Consider the following 13,052-nt stretch of genomic DNA (forward strand, 5'->3'; position numbering starts at 1 on the left):
TACTCAATTAAGAGGTTGCGAGTTCGAGTCTCCTATCTTTGATAAAAAAAAATGTTGTATTTAAGGTTTTAGAAGTTGGGTACAATTTTGATGATGCCAATGATGAGCAAGACGAGAAAAAAATGGACGGAAAATAAATGATTACTATATTTGTCTATTTTATCTATATTCTTATTTATATGCATAGTCTTATATATATTCTTTGAAAAAAATATGAAAAGTCAATGAATTTAGTGTATAATGTATATTATAGAGATAAAATTAAAATTAACTTTAAATAATAATTAAATTAATTAATTTTTAATTTAAAATTTAAAATAAATAAAGATTTGTAATAGTTATGTACACTACAAAACGATTTCTCTCTCCTTCATGTGATATGATGTGACTTCTTTTTCGTCCAGTCTCCTCCTGTCTTACTGGTGCTGCACTACCACCGACAGTAACTACCGTCGACCATAGCTCCAGCTGACGTCGCCATGCGCACCGCGAATGCCGAACAGTACCGTTGCGCAGTTTGGGTCATTCGCGCAGTCCCACAACACGCCAGTCATGCAATCTCTCCCCCGCAGCCGGTCCGACACCGCCCAGCCGATGTCGATAATAAATGGTGCGGAGAATAAAGAACTTTTTTTCAAAGTAGCAGGACACAAACTCACGATGGTTGAGACTGATGCCACATACATAAAATCATTCAACACAAACACCATTGTCATAGCATCCGGTCAGACCACAAATGTTCTTCTATAAGTCAACCTCAAGATTGGCAAATTCTTACTTACAGTCTCTCCTTTTATGGACGCCTTCATCCTCGGTTGACAACAGAACCGACATTACCACGTTACATTACTAAGGTATTTTAGTTTTTTATTTTGATTAATACTTCAGAGTAAATTCACAACCTCGCCTAGCCAAAGTTGTCGTTGCTTGGCTGCTCCGTCGCTGGATCTTTTCTCCTATCTCCATGCGTCATCGTTGACTCACTCCACCCCACAAATGTATTGGATGTTCAATTCACTAGGTATGTAGATGGTTATTTGTTCGATTCAGTTTAAGTATATACAATTAACAAATACTAGATGGTCATTTCATTAGGTAGCTGGATGGTTATTTTAATAACTATGTGGATGGTTGTTTGACGACGATAACGGTGATGAAAGTGGGGGCTACATGGGTGGATACTGATGGCTGATGAAGAAGCTTCTAACACCGGAGAGGTGGGATGATTGATGAGGGTGGGGGTGGCAGACGGTTTGGGCGAAAGAGGGTGTTTGGGTTAATTCTTTTGGTAAATTAGGATTGGGATGGATAATTTTTTGAAATAACTGTTTGGGTTTTTTTCTTTATATTAGGCCAAATTCAAAACTCATTGTACACATTATCAAGATTCCTCGTTATTTCCCTAGCGGAGTTCTTTTTTTGGTTCTTACATTATTTTTTAGTCTAACAAATAAAAAATTATTTGATTCACCACGAATTAGAGAATTAGAGTTTTAAGTTAATATTCAATTTCACTCTAAAAATTTAAAGTCGAATTCAATTTGAACTTAAATTTTTAATAGACTTAAATTAGACCCCAAAATTTACGATCGTAACTCACATTAATCTTTGAACTAGTCTTCGTTAATAACATGTTGATTTGATACATTAACCTGTTGCGATTTAGATTCCTTAACTAACTTCCGTGTGATCAAGATTGATCAGAACTTCAAAAACTTAATTGTGCTCCCAAAGTCGTAAAATTTTCAAACTGAACTTGTTATTGTCATCTTTGTGAGGATGTTGGGGAGTCAATCAAGTTTTTAGGAGGTTTAGTAAGTCTTAGTCATATGAAATCTAAACGAGAAATCCAAAACTTAATAAGTTAACGTGTAAAATCAACACACCATTTGCGAAAATCAGTTTAGGGACTAACATGAGTTATTATTATAAATTTTGGGAGCTGAATTGAGTCAATTATAATTTTAGAGATCAATCTGAGTTCGACTTTAAATTTCAGGGATTAAATTGAATATTAACTCTAGAGTTTCATTTAAGAGTTTGTCATTGACAAATAAATTATTACATGCACACTATAAAACTCTAATCCCAATACTTATTTAGACAAACTAGAGAACTAATCAATATACTTTTAACCCAACTTGATTATAGTACATAAATATACCCATAAATAAAAACCAAGACTTAATTGTAATTAATATATGTTGCTGTAGTACTATAGTCAAATTAATTCCTTTAACCCTTTGATATCTTTTTTCTATTTCTTTCAAACTTAAATTCAAAATTTTTGTCTGGTAAACAGTTCTTTTTAAATTGACCTAACCAAATTATTGATTGCAACCAACTATATATTAATTAACATTCACAAGCAACTATAGGAATTTATTCCACTTGATTCACTACTAGAAAACTAGTTATTACAGATGGATATTTTCGACGGATTTTATCCCACGGAAATACAGACAGAATTTTAGAGGGATTTTTTGTTGAAAAACAAAATCCGTCGATAATTCCGTCAAAAAAATTATTTTTTTTTGGTGAAAAATAGTTACAGACAGAAAATCCGTCTGTAATTAAATAGATAAAATGCTGCATTTTATTAAATTATTACAGACGAATTTTCGTCTGTAATTTAAAATTTTCCGTCAGTAATTTTGAGTTAAACTTAACTCTCCCTCTAATTTTGAGTTAAACCTAACGATCCACACTCCAAACGAAAGCTTCACAGTCATCTTCCTCTAGTCATCTTCCTCTCCATTCACACTCCAAACCTTTCTCCTCAGCGCCTTCATCCACCGCATTCTTCCATCATCAACACCTTTAGGACTTCCATCACTCTCGTCGTCGTCAATCATCGCTGTTCCTGTCCTGTCCCTTCTCTTCCCTTCTTTTACGAGGATAAACCCTAATCCTCCTTCAACGCCTTTTTCTTCTCTTCAAACCTAACACCGATGGTGAGTATTTGAATTTTCTACTATATTTTCTTCCAATTTTTGATATAATAAAATTTCATTATCACAATATAATTTTCATGTCGTATTAGTTTAATTGCTGCTTAATTTTATTTTTGATTTGGAATTAAGCTAGCGTTTGCCTTTGATTTTGTGATTTATTTGGTTGCTATGATGAATTTTTTATTTAATCAAAGTATTTGGAATGATGCACGTAAGATGTTTGATGAAAAGTCTCAGAAACGGGATACTGATTTGGAATGACACATTTGGCAATGGTTGGTATATGAGTGTAAGAAAAGTGTGTGGGAAAAAAGTGGAAAAGAGGAAGAGGAATATGCCCCACTACTGATCAAGTTTACATTGAAGAAAATAATGAGCAATAGATTAGTATATTATTAGAATTTAGGCTATTTATGTTTACGACTTCATGCCTTTAGATTATATTCTCTTCTTGTGAATTTATGCTTGCTTAGTGTTTATTACTTATGCATAACTGTTGGACTATATATGAGCATGTACACCTTTCTTTATTTATTTAGTTTTAATGTGGTGCACCTTTCTTTGTTTTTGTCAACAGGGATGTGCTCTTTTATTTTTCATTCTTGTATTCCTCCGGTCCACATCTTTTGTTCTTTTTCTTCTTGTTCCTTTTCTTATTATAATCAATCTTTTTAATGGTGGAACTCTGAATTTCAACTATTCACTAATTCATATACTCGCAGCAAGGTAAACGATGTTAAGAAGAGCAACTGGAGTATACGTGTTTATGATGCTAGTATGGTCAAATTGAAGCCAGTAAATGGGTGTCAATGAGTGGTCAAATTGTTGATGCTAGCATGGTCAAATTGAAGCAAGGTAAACGATGTTAAGAAGAGCAACTTAGTTACAAGAGTTTATTAGTAGTGGGTGTTAGCTGTTAGTACTGATGCTTTTCTATAAATATATATAGTGCTAGCCCCCTGTTTCAATTGCATTCTTCTTTTCATTCTTATTAGATCACAATGTTTGCATCGATCATTTAAAATAAGCGTGGTAGTCTCAAAAATATATTTATTCATGTTGGAATTATCTCCCTGCTATTTATGTGCATGTAATACAAAATAAGATGATAAAGACATTAACTGTAGAGATTGAGTGTGGGTAAGTAATTCCATGCATGTTGATAGGATTGGCTACATGAGAATGTCGAAACTAGTTCCTTAAAATATATTATTTACTTGATGTCGCTTCTTTGTGTTGGTGGCTTGGTGCAGGTATGAATGCCGGCTCTCAGAACTGTATGCTCAAATCCAGGATCATATATTCTTTTGATATTAAACTCTTATTGGGAGAGTAATTTTTTTCATTTGTTACCTATCCAATCATATATGCGCTAGTTCTAATTGTTCTTGATTGTATGGTATTTGCAATGTACAGGGAAAACATCGACAAACCCGTAAATACTATGCTACCTACAATGCTCTTTTGGAAATTAAAGAATTGATACTAAAGGAAACATCCTTATTGAATTCAATCATTTCACAGGTACTTGTTGGAGAATTTAGAGCATGGCGTACATTTCTTTTTCTTAATATTTGCTTTGGTGAATCTTGTGTGATTTTCTCTCTTAAACAAGTTAAATTCACAAATTTTGTACCTTGTCTACTATTTTTCTGCATGTATATATGCTCTGCTGTAACATGTTATGGCCTTGTTTTTTATTTTTGTTGTTCTTCGTGTTTTACTCTTATTGATATTTCATTTCGTCTTGTTAGAACTTTTGCATTTTGTCTTATTGCACTATCCTTAGTGTTTCTTTTAGCTCAAATATCATCTATGGTAAAACTAGAACTTAAGCTGCATTAATAATTGTAGTAATTTGATATGAAGAATAAGTGATCTGCATCTTTTCTTCTGTTTTGTACTATGACCATTGGATTCTTTATGCAACTGTATGAAATCAACAATAACAACAATATAACTAACCTTGTCCCATTAATTAGGGTTAGTTACATGGGTCAAGCAATACCATAGTGTTCTATCACAAAAATTATAGTTATTCTCTATTTGACTCTATTCTGGGTTATTAGAACAATAATTAGTATTAAAATCTCATTATTTTAGATGTATATGAATAGTGAGCACTTGCTACCATTTAGCTATCTAATTGTGCAACGTGCGTTATAAATTTTTTTGAATTAACTGCAGTTTCAAGAGGCCTTCAGTAGTATGGATGGTCGTGCAAAACTTGTTCATTCCATGGAAGGAATTCTCAAGGGCAGTCAACAGGTAATACTATTTTCTGTCATGCATAAATGATAAATTTTAAATGGTTAACTGCAGCATGAGATCTTTATTGCATGATGTGTCCTTGTATCACTATCATATTGTTGTTCTTGCTGTGAGATTCACTTATTATTCTCTCCATTCTTGTTCTTGCTGTGAGATTCACTAATTAACAAACAAAAATGGGTGCCAATGCCAAAGGTGGAGTTGCATGCTCATCTCAATGGATTCATTCACTAATTAACAAACAAGAACATGGTAACATTTTTAATTTAATCACACTTTTTTTAATTTATTTTAATCATTTAATTTAATCATTTTTAATCATTTTTAATTTAATTTAATTTCAGTAGTAGGTTAGTTAATTGATGAATTGATATTGAATTTCAGAGAAGAGTTTGAGACAGGGGAGTGTGAAACAAGGGATTCATGTAGTGATACCTTGAGCGATGATAGATTGGTGATGGCGTGGGTGTAAAGTCTTTAAGCAAAGCACGGGACTTGGAATGATTGCTGGCCAGGTAGTTTCTGCTTTTAATTATGAGTGTTTCTTAATCTAGTGTTAAGTTCTAAGCATTTTTAGGGGCTAATAGTTTCTTCTATTTATGTCCATATAGAACAATTCAATGTATCAAATCTCCAAAGTCAATGACTCATTTATAATTGAATTTGGTATAATAAAGCTGATTCACTTCTTCTAACATTATATGATGTCTTAATTTTTTGATAATTTTTTACCTCTCCTCTGGCTAATGCTTATCTTGTTTCTCTATTGAAAATTAAGTATAAAATGCATGGCTGAGTCATTCTGTGTACTTGAAAAGGGCTATCATTCTGTGTACTTAGCCAATGTATTTAGATTGTATTATTGCATGGAAATAATTGCTTCTTATTATAAAGAAAGTGCTTTGTACTCACTGGCGTGTTTTTCTATTTATACCATCAATAAAAATTTGTATTTATTAAATGTGTGTCTTTGTGTGAGCGCATATACATGCAATCTTGAACTTATTTATGAGGTATTGATTCATTTGCCCCTTCTTTCTACTAGGTTACTAGGTTAAGACAAGATAATCATCACTTGTTTTGCCCTAGATATTTTGCATATTCTTTGTTTCTGGCAAAAGCTTTATCAGAAAGAGGGGAAGCGAAGGTGGGCGCACCTTGCGAGCACAGAAGAATGTCATGAAATGCCCTTCATGTTCAATTGACATAGCTGAATTTCTTCAGAACCCAGAGGTAGTACATCATGTCCCTTTCTAATTGTCTGAGCATATTGTTGGTAATGGTATTTGGAAAAGCTTGAATTTGGTTTTACTCCCAAACTATTTTAATTAGGAAGGTGGATGTTATTGCCATTGACTATCTGTTTTTGCTGCTTGTTTTATATTTGACACCAAATGTGGATAACTTCAAATCCAACCCTTAATTTGTTCTATTTTCTGTTAACCCAAAGTCACTGAAAAATCTTAGGCCTTCTTTGAAATGAGATTCAATGGAGAGTTGGCAAGTTTAATTAGGTGGTGTTCACATTTAGAAATAAATCTTCTAAAGAGGAGCATTCATAAATATGCAATTTACAGTTTGTATGTGATCTTGCGATCGTGTTTATGCTGTTTCTGGCCTTTGCAATAGGTTAACAGACACATGATGAGCGCGATAGAAACCCTCCTCCGCGAGGCTGGGATAGAATAGACTTCTGAAGTGTCTAATGACAAAAATGATGAAAATATAGAGACTGTGAATGATGATGATGGGACAGAAGTTTCAAAGCATTGTGATTCATGTGAGAATGTCCTAGAGGAGATCAAGGACAATGATTTGAATCAGCCACACAAGCGTAGAAAGGGTGCTGGTAATTCAGCTATTGTGAACAGTGAGGAGCAAATCGATGTGGCAATAGATTAGATTGGAGTCTACCATGGAGTGAAGAATCATGTAACTCAGATTAGATTGGAGAGTTTAAACTTTAAAGAGAGCATGAGGAAATAGTTTTAAAATTTAGGCTGAAAGTCCTGTCCTTCTCTGTTGTAGTTTAAAAGAAATTTTGGGGTATCTTTTTATTGAGACAGTGAGATATTGGATAATGGTGTTGAAAAATAACATCCAATTTTATAGGTATCATATAATGAATATTATGTTTATCTATGTGATTTTTGGCTTTTTTTTCAATTTACAGTGTTTGATGAAGTAAATTTAGAAAACAAATCTAAAGTATTTATTTTGCAATAGAAAAATTTTAAAAAAATTCTATTTTACCTTACAGATGGATTTACAGACGGATTTTCTGTCTGTATTCAGAGTGCGAGATGATTTTCCAAAGTTCAGATTACAGACGGAAAATCTGTCGGAAAATCTGTCTGTAATTACAGACAGAAAATCTGTCGGAAAATTCGTATGTAATTACAGACAGAAAATCCGTCGGAAAATTCGTCTGTAATTACAGACGGAAAATCCGCCGGAAAATCCGTCTGTAATTACAGACGAAAAATCCGTCGGTAACTGGTCAAAATCCGTCGGTAGTTTTCCGACGGAAAAAAATCCGTCGGTAAATAATTTCCGACGAGGCTTTTACAGAGGGACAAAATCCGTCGGTAATTTCGTCGGTAACCAAAAATCCGTCTGTAATAAAGACTAAATCTGTCTGTATTAATCCATTTTCTAGTTGTGATTATTTCTTAAGATATATATATATATATATATATATATATATATATATATATATATATATATATATATATATATATATATATATATATATATATGAATATAATTAATTAATTAAACATATACAACTAAGTTGATCCTATATATATATATATGAATATAATTAATTAATTAAACATATACAACTAAGTTGATCCTTCACCAAATGTGCTTATGTTTGTTGGTGCATTAATTATTAATATAATGTATAAGATTATTAATGTATTAATGTAGGGATAGGATTAGACAAACCTCTCAACAAAGGTTTGTAGGCATGTGTGCAACTGTAACTGCAATTTTGTTATTCCTTCTTTATATAACGTTATTTAATTCTTCTAAATAATTTATAACGAACAAAACTTGACATGATTAATGCAATAATAATTGTTTTAGAAGAAAAATACTCTTTATATATTAAAATTCAGTCACAAAATTAGTTAATATATTTGTATAAATTTATAAATATTAAATTATATATTTTTAAATTAAATAATAAATTATTAGAATAATTAAATTTATAATTGAAAAATAAGCAAATTATTTAAAAAAGTATAACAATTTTTTTTATGAAATATTAAATATATACGTATTTGTGTACATTTATAAATTAGTCAAATTTTGATAATAAAAGTTGTAATTTCATGAAGAAAAAGCCTCACATAAAATTGATTCTCAATTGAAAAACAATACTACTATTAAATATTTGACTAATTTGATCAAAATCGAATAAAATTTTTTAATTGAATATAACTTTTTGTTAGTAATTCTTTTCTATTAATTTACAAAAAGTTTAAACTTGAGCTTCTAATATTTAGATATATAACGATAACTCTTCTAATCAGTTTCAATTTTTTAGACAAATAGTTTCAAAAGATAATATCGTTGTTATAAAAAAATTTAAAATTTGATTTTCAATATTTAAAAAAAAAATTAATATACACAAAGATATTTCAAGTTTTAAAAAGACACTTATGAAGTTAAATTCTTTAAATAAGTAACGCTAATTAAAAAAATAAAAATATTATTCATATACTAAATTAACTACTAATATATTTATATATAAATAAATATATAATTTAATTTATTTTAAATATATTTATATTTTAATATTTATTTTATATTAATAATTAATTTTAATAATTAATTTTAATATACACATAACATATTCGTTAAAAGAATTATAATCTATCTAGACTCTTGTAGGTCACACAAACTTGATTCTTGTTATATAATAATTAATAAACTTAGTCATTGTTATTTTATTCTTCAACTTGTCTATTATTATATATGTATCGTAATGTTCAAAAAGGGTCGCCATTCTAGGCACCTGCTTCCCTGTTTATCATCCTATACTAAACCTAGCTACACCCTTCAAACTATGAACCATGGATTTAATTGCATTTTTCAATATTTATTTATTTATTTATTGTGAAGTTCTTAGCAAGTTGTGCTTAAATTTAATTGTGAAAGCTAAGCATGCCACCCCCTTCCTTTAGTTTATACTTTATCCACATAAAGTAATATAACACGTCACTTTCATGAGATGGAAAAAATTATTAGTTTAGTATAAATAGAAAACTACTATATATTGTGTGTATATATATAATATTAGAATAATATTTTAAAAAATAAAAAAAAATCAGTTTAAATAGTTTAAAGTTAATATTTATTATTAATTATTATTAAAATAATTATTTAATTTTAAATATAACAAATATATAACTATAAATGTTATATACATAAATTTATAAATATTATATCAAATAAAATCATTTTAGATATTATCTTTCTAGTAGTACTGTATAATTATCAATGGAAATTATATTATACTTATACATATTTAAATTTTCATAAACTCGTTGATGTGGTCCAGTAGTGACAACGTTTGTTTCTTTTTCTTATATACTTGAAATCCGGTTTCCTATTAAAATATATATATATATATGTTATTCTATCATGATCATCATATAATGAAGATAAGAGAATTAAATAATTAAATGCAGTTGGGAATAATTATCTAAACAGAACAAAAAGTGAGTTTATAATTCTTATTTTATCTTGTGGTCTAATATCTTGACATGAACAGTGATTTTTCTTATTATTTTTTAATAGATGATACATTAATTGATTTATTTAATAAGTCTTATTCCTCTTTGTTTTTTCTTTTTCTTTTTTTTTTCCGATAATCTTATTTAATTTGTGCATAAACTATTGTTCTCTCTCTCTCTCTCTCCTTCCTTTTTTCTTAGCTTGTTTGTATTGCAAAAATGTAAATATGATTATTAATTATTCATACACACACCATTTTTAGCTAAACACAATTATCTTCATCTTGTTTAAACGTCAATTAATATTGCATAGAACAAAAATGTCCATTTGATATTGCTTAGTGGAAAAATGTGCATTTATTTTGTACGCACTATTTTTCCTTAAACACATTCAAGGTTTCATATATGTGTGTCTAAATTCTAATGATATCTTTTAATATCGCTCTAAATGTAAAGATATAACTATTTATATCTATCTATTTATTTATCAATTTAATTTTTTTAAGACAATTAATATCATAATATAATATCATAATTTTAATAACTAAAAAAAATTTATAATCCCAAAAAGAAAATTTCTAACATATAAGACATAACTTTTTTATATGTAACTTTTTTTTTAATCAATTTAACCTTTTGTAATAAATAGTATCATTAATTCATTATATGAATCATCAAGTTGACAAGAGTTTTAAGAAATACGATTAAAAATTTAGATGGAGATAATAATTTAAATATTCAAGGATTTAGATATTAGCTAGAAAAAAAAAGATAAAATAAATAAGTCCTTGACCGAGTTAAAATAAGTTGCAAAACATAATATTCTCAAAAGTTAAAGGGGTTAATTTTAAAATTTCAAAAATTAAAATCATACTTTACTAGTCCAACTTTTCTCCACCTCTTAAGAACACATTCACAATTCATGTATGTGTCTAACCGTCCTAAATGACGCCTTTAATTAATAACCATATTTCAATATTAAAAATATAATTATTTATATATTTTTATTTATTATTTTAAATTTGTAGAGTAAATAATTTTATAATAATATTAAAATTTTGATAACCAGAAGATTTAAAATTGATCTTTATTAATCCAAAAATAAAATAAAAGCCTGCAAAATTTACGTAAATGCAAAGATAAACAAAACAAATAACCAATTGGGGGAGTATAAATTAAATAGGTGAAGTGATTAAGAAGTTTAGCCATGTTAAATTTCTCAATCCCAAATGAAAATCTAAATCCTTGACAAAATGTTTAATTGGAAATTATATATGAATTATTTTTTGCTATGTTATTATATGACCATGTTTTTTATATGAGGATATTGGTTATCTTTATTTTAAAATTTTAATTAAGACAGTGATATTGATATCTTTGAATACCTTTAAATATTTAGTGGCTATTTAATTTTTGCCACACATAATGATCCGATCATATTTTTTGGAAAGATATATTTTTAGTTTCATTAGATAACATATATATTGGACACAGAGGCATCTAGAAATTAGTGGCATCAAAAAATAAAATGAAATTGGTATTATTGATAATTTAGAAAATATATATAATAATTTTTTTGGTCATTAAACATTTCGATACACTATTTTTTGGTTGCTTACGGTATTTCTCAGTCTGACAGGCCAAAAATTAATCCGTCACAAATCGGAGCTCTATTTCAGGATCTGCCGCTAGCCAATGGGTTGCTGCATGTATAAGGCGAGATTCAAACCTCCTGACACTTGCTTAAGCGGACGAGTGAGCTGTCCACTCAACCAACCCAAGTTGGTTATATTTAGATACACTATATTGGCCATTTGAACATCTTCAAGTTGTGATTTGGGCCAAAAAAGAAAATCAATAAATTTGTATTAAATCAAAGTTTAGGATTTTTAATTAAATATTTAACTAATATTAATACCTTTATTTTGTTTTTTGGGTAAAGCCATACGTATTTTTTACTAGAAATAATCTTATTTGAGAAATTATAATTACACATAGGAATTAACGTCTTTTGGAAACTATATCCGCCCAAAATATCCTTTTCCAAAAAGAGTGACATTGATTAGGAAAAAGAAAATATTTACACTGATTTGGATTTTTTAGCGAAAATTCTCCAATTATGATGACTTACTTGGTACAAAAAACAAAAGAAGAAAGAAATTATTTCTTATAACTTTTTTTTTGTTAAATATCTTATTTTAAGATTTTCTTTCTAAAAATTAAAAAACATACTATTAAATCTTATTAAGTTTTTAAATTATTTATTTTATATTTATTAAAAGAAAAAATATTAATTTAATCTTCTACAATAATAAATGGTGGACACTACTTATGTCATTATATCAATTTATCACGTAAAACTTAACTATGGTACGGTGTTGATATGTATCGTTAACTACTGTGACATGTCTATTTATAAAAGATTGTTATGTAGATAATAACTTTTGAAATGAAAACTTCACATGTTTTAATAGAATTCATGATAAATAGAAAATAATTGATAAATATTATATGAAAATTCAAAAAATAATAAATATTTTATTGTCCAAAATTATATCGTTTTCATACTTATTTGACAGCAATGAGACAAACCATTGTATATAATCAAATATATGGACAATTCTATTTCGTTTTGTACTATTCATTTACTATCGTAGAGGACTTAATTGATATTTTTTCTTCTTCACGAACTAATTAATTTTAGGTAGGGGTGGCAATGGATAGGAAACCCTAACCTTACTCGCTCTTAATCCGTAGGTACCCGACTCTACTTGCGGGTTACAAAAAAGATGCAACATTATTATATAACTTGATGATAATTTAAAATAGAACTTACTTTTATGTTAAAAAAAGATATTAATTATCAATTAATAATCTTCTTTTAATGACTAAAGATCTTTTGTATTTATTGAGAGGTATTTGGTTCAATATCCACTTGAAACATATTTTTATATAAGTATATAACATATACATATATAGGGTGCGGGTTAGTCGGGTAGGGTTGAGATTCAACCCGCACCCTACTCGATCCGCATGAGAACCCTACCCGTACCGTAACCTATCCACTGCGAATCGGGTT

General features: G+C 28.9%; 1 long non-coding RNA gene across 6 annotated transcripts; it reads left to right on the forward strand.

Annotated features, from left to right (window-relative positions):
- The first annotated feature begins 2,706 nt into the window (after positions 1 to 2,706).
- On the forward strand, positions 2,707 to 7,373 carry LOC130960539 (uncharacterized). 6 transcript variants are annotated; one of them, XR_009079153.1, is made up of 9 exons: positions 2,707 to 2,954; positions 3,532 to 3,558; positions 3,677 to 3,809; positions 4,371 to 4,478; positions 5,142 to 5,222; positions 5,380 to 5,477; positions 5,610 to 5,740; positions 6,271 to 6,458; positions 6,855 to 7,371. It is a non-coding gene; the product is annotated as an uncharacterized LOC130960539 (long non-coding RNA). The 6 variants fall into 6 exon arrangements; XR_009079152.1 differs by lacking the exon at positions 3,532 to 3,558 and adding an exon at positions 4,208 to 4,231; XR_009079151.1 differs by lacking the exon at positions 3,532 to 3,558 and having other exon boundaries at positions 4,208 to 4,478; positions 5,421 to 5,477; positions 6,855 to 7,373.
- The last annotated feature ends 5,679 nt before the right edge of the window (positions 7,374 to 13,052 follow it).

The sequence above is a fragment of the Arachis stenosperma genome, chromosome 2, assembly GCF_014773155.1.
Source record: "Arachis stenosperma cultivar V10309 chromosome 2, arast.V10309.gnm1.PFL2, whole genome shotgun sequence".
Lineage (NCBI taxonomy): Eukaryota > Viridiplantae > Streptophyta > Magnoliopsida > Fabales > Fabaceae > Arachis > Arachis stenosperma.